Source organism: Rhinopithecus roxellana, chromosome 6 (genome assembly GCF_007565055.1).
Source record: "Rhinopithecus roxellana isolate Shanxi Qingling chromosome 6, ASM756505v1, whole genome shotgun sequence".
Taxonomy (NCBI): Eukaryota; Metazoa; Chordata; class Mammalia; order Primates; family Cercopithecidae; genus Rhinopithecus; species Rhinopithecus roxellana.
This window is the reverse complement of record NC_044554.1, coordinates 49,596,162-49,600,736: the sequence shown is the minus strand read 5'-3', so window position 1 is coordinate 49,600,736 and position 4,575 is coordinate 49,596,162. Positions and strand designations below refer to the sequence as shown.

The following is a 4,575-nucleotide window of genomic DNA, read 5'->3' as shown; positions in this document are numbered from 1 at the left end:
AACCACTGCGCCTGTCCACAAATGTAGCTTTAATGGTATGGACTCTAGAATTCAGTAGATCTGATTTTGAGTGCTGGGTCTGCCTTTGAAGATATTGGAGACCTTGATCAAGGTAGCTAACACAGCCCCAATTTCCCTTATTTAAAAATGAGGAAAATTGTGTCTACCTTCCACTGTCCCCATGAGGATTAAATGTGACGATGCATGTAAATCACATGATGTTAATGCATAAAAAATGCTTGACAAATGTTAACTCACAGAATGAGCTTCAGTTTAATATGAGTGAACAGTTCTTACTATTAGTCAAACACTATAGCACATTTTTGTTTTGTTTTGTTTGAGACGGAGTCTCTGTCGCGAGGCTAGAGTGCAGCAGCGTGATCTCAGCTCACTGCAATCTCCGCCTCCCGGGTTCAAGTGATACTCCTACCTCAGCCTCCCGAGTAGCTGGGATTGCAGGCACATGCCACCACACCCAGCTAATTTTTGTGTTTTTAGTAGAGACGGGGTTTCACCATGTTGGCCAGGATGGTCTGGATCTCTTGACTCGTTATCCACCTGCCTCGGCCTCCCAAAGTGCTGGGATTACAGGCGTGATCCACCGCGCCCGGCCTATAGCATGTTTTTTGCGTGCGTTATTTTATCTTCTTAACCCTCTAGTTACTGCCTTTCTGAGGAAACTGAGGTCAGAATGTGAAACCGAAGCTGTCAGTTTGAGCATATGCTAACAGCCTTGCTTCTGTGACTCATTCTGGCATGAAGGATTCTTCCTCCTCACTTTTTTTTGGGCTGTAAGATTCCTCCCGTTAGGCTGGGGGAATGAAACTGAGACCCAAAACCTTATTCCATCTTAAGTCCTACTTAGGTAGGAGTGTGGGGAAAAAAATGTATCATGTTTGGAAAGCCAGAAGGGGGAGAAAGAGACCTGTGGAATACTACAGGGAAAGCCTGAGTGCAGAGGATGGGAAAGGACTAAGGATGCTCAAAGAATAAGGAGGCTGGCCCGGCACGGTGGCTCACGCCTGTAATCCCAGCACTTTGGGAGGCTGAGGCAGGTGGATCATGAGGTCAGGAGATTGAGACCATCCTGGCTAACATGGTGAAATCCTGTCTCTACTAAAAATACAAACAATTAGCCGGGTGTGGTGGGGGGCGCCTGTAGTCCCAGCTACTCGGGAGGCTGAGGCAGGAGAATGGCGTGAACCCGGGAGGCGGAGCTTGCAGTGAGCAGAGATCGCGCCACTGCACTCCAGCCTGGGTGACAGAGCGAGACTCCATCTCAAAAAAAAAAAAAAAAAAATAAAAAGAATAAGGAGGCAAGGCACAATAAAGAGGAGAGGAGACATGACCACCAGTGGAGCGCACTACAGAGAAAGTGTCTTCAGAGGAAGCTGTAGCTTAGCTAAAATTTCAGAAAGTAGGTGGCCATGGGTTCCATGGCTGCCTGGATACACAAGGGAAAATGATGACTGAAAACACCTTTAAAGAGCGTAAGGGTTTTACTGCCCAGTATGCTGGGGAGGCCAGACTGGAAGACGTGAGATTCTGAAAACAAGGGTATAGTCCGGAAAGAAAATGCATTCACCTATACCCAACACAAAACTTCCCGTCCATGTATCCTGTATGGCGACTTTGTACAATTTTCCTTCAAATAGCAATTCCATAAGCCTATGGGCTTTGAAACTTTTTGTATAATGGACCCTAGGATGATCTATTTAAAACCCCAAAAGAGGCCGGGTGCAGTGGCTCACCCCTGTAATCCCAACAACTTTGGGAGGCCAAGGTGGGCAGATCACCTGAGGTCGGGCGTTCAGGACCAGCCTGGCCAACATGGTGAAACCCGTCTCCACAAAAATACAAAAATTAGCCGGGCATGACAATGAGTGCCTGTAATCCCAGCTACTCGGGAGGCTGAGGTGAGAGAATTGCTTGAACCCGGGAGGCGGAGGTGGCACTGAGCAGAGATAGTGCCACTGCACTCCAGCCTGGGTGACAGTGAGACTCCATCTCAAAGAATAAGTAAATAAATAAACCCCGACAGAATATCTACCATTTATGCATGCTTATGAATTTGCTTCCACATTCAAGAGCTTCATAAGAAGTCCCGGAAGCCCATCTTTGTGCCTCCAGATAAGAACCTAAGCTTCTAGGCCCAGCGGAGTGATGGAGTGAGGGAGTGGGCATGGTCTACATTTTCTTTTCTTGTTCTCTTGCAGGGATTTAAACCCGTGGGATTTAAACTATTCCTAATTTCTTTTTTTTTTTTTTTTGGAGACGGAGTCTCGCTCTGTCGCCCGGCTGGACTGCAGTGGCCGGATCTCAGCTCACTGCAAGCTCCGCCTCCCGGATTTAGGCCATTCTCCTGCCTCAGCCTCCCGAGTAGCTGGGACTACAGGCGCCAGCCACCTAGCCCAGCTAGCTTTTTGTATTTTTTTTTAGTAGAGACGGGGTTTCACCATGTTAGCCAGGATAGTCTCGAACTCCTGACCTCGTGATCCGCCCGTCTCGGCCTCCCAAAGTGCTGGGATTACAGGCTTGAGCCACCGCGCCCGGCCAACTATTCCTAATTTCAAACACAGGATATTTGCTCTCAAACCCTTGTCCTCCAGCACTGGCAGCCTGTAGATGTCTTTGACCCTCCTAATTTCAGAATCTGGTTTTAAGCATTGCAGTTGGTGCTTTCCTTCTAGACCACACACTTCCACTCAGCTTGGTTGGATGTGAGTACTTTCCTCACTCCACTGGTCTCTGCCTTCAAATCTCAGAGTCCAGGACTAGGCTGCTCTGTTTTAGGGACCTGACTTTCTCAGAAATAGTAAGAAAATCGTAATTGCATCTCATATTTGCTGCTTATATTTATCAAGTTCCGACAGCAACTGATTACCTTCAGGAGAGCTATACTCCACAAACAGGGGAGAATCTTGTTTCTGAAGCCCTCCAAGGAATGCAATGTTACCTCGGCACTCTATTTTTTTTTTTTTTTTTCATGCAACAATGTCTTTTGTTATGTCTGTGGTTTTAAAATTATTTCTTGAATCTCTCCATACACAGGCAAAAATAAGTGTGCTATTTAACATACTGGAACTTGCCTAACTTAATCATTGCCTAGAGAAGGGAAAATTATCCCCAAAACGTGGTTAACCAGGAGGCCGGTGTATCTGCTGACCTCCAGGAACATGGAGATGAACTTGATAGACAGACTGTCCACCATCTGAACCTTTATTCACCACCATTCCATAACCCTTATTCAGGCCCAAATCAGCAGCAAATTTCTTGCCAACAATCATTAAGTGTCCAAGAAGACTTTCGTCATCATCTGCTGCAGAAATCTGGGATACATGTTTCTTGGGTATCACCAGAAAATGTGTTGGTGCTTGAGGGGAAATGTCGTGGAAAGCAAGGCACCAGTCATCCTCAAAAATGATTTTGGCTGGGATTTCCTTGCAGATATCTTCCCGAAGATCGTGTTGCCACCAGGCCGAGTGACCTGAGCCTTGGCGATCTCACCTGCCATCTCAGCCTCTCTCCCACGCAGCAGCCAGGGTAGAGGCTCGGAGGGAGGGCGGAACCCATGGATTCTATTTTCTTTATTAAGAAAGTAATCCTTTCTGCTCCTACCAATCCCGTAGATGTCTGTCCTTATTTTCTGCCTGCAGAAAAGGTGGGTATCATCACAGAATCTTTAGTATCTCAATTCACTTGTAATTTTTTGGAGAGATTTATAGGCCTTGAGGTTTGTGGGATTGTTGTTAGAGCAGATTTTTTTAAGCTATATTGGTGTATAATTGACAAATAGAAATTATACATATTTAAGGTGTACTGTGGCTGACTGCCACAACTAGTACTTGAGACCGTGATTACAGCAGTTACTACTGTTACCACTTGAAACTGTCATTATGACTGAACAAAGGGACGAATATAGAAATGAAAACTTAAGACAAAAGAAACTGTTTTAAGGAAAGGCAACATGGAGAAGAGGAGAGCTCCCTGCTTCTGGTGAGCAAAGGCAGCCCCCCAGACTTCTCAGCCCTTGATATTTACTGGGTAACAAGAACAAGGAGAAGGAGGTCATGATTGGTCAGCTGCTTAATTGATCACAGGTTCATATTGTTACTGACAGGCTTCAATTGTGCCTAATCATAAGAAACATTTGTGCGGCCTCCAACAGTGCACAACTTGATGTGTTGATATATGGGTACATTGTGAAATGATCACAATCAAGCCGGCTACCGTATCCATCACCTCGCATAGTTGCTGTGGGAGTAGAGGGAGGTGAGAGCTTTTAAGATTTACCCTCTTGGCAAATTTCAAGTATGTGGTATTACTATCTATAGTCACCATGTACATCAGATCTCCAGGACTTTCTCATCTTGTATAACTGAACCTTTGTATCCTTTGACCAAATGTCCCCATTCTCCCATCCCCTACTCCAGCCCAGCCCCTGGCAACTACCCTCTACTTTCTGCTTCTATGAGTTTGACTGTTTTAGATTCCACATACAAGTGCAATCATGCGGTATTTTTCTTTCTGTGTCTGCAATCTTTTGACTTAGCATAATGTCATGTTTTGACTTAG

The 4,575-nt window shown here is 45.6% G+C and overlaps 1 pseudogene; it reads right to left on the bottom strand.

Annotated features, from left to right (window-relative positions):
• Nucleotides 1-3,137: 3,137 nt before the first annotated feature.
• LOC104674920 lies at nucleotides 3,138-3,514 on the bottom strand (annotated as a pseudogene).
• Between the last annotated feature and the right edge of the window lie 1,061 nt (nucleotides 3,515-4,575).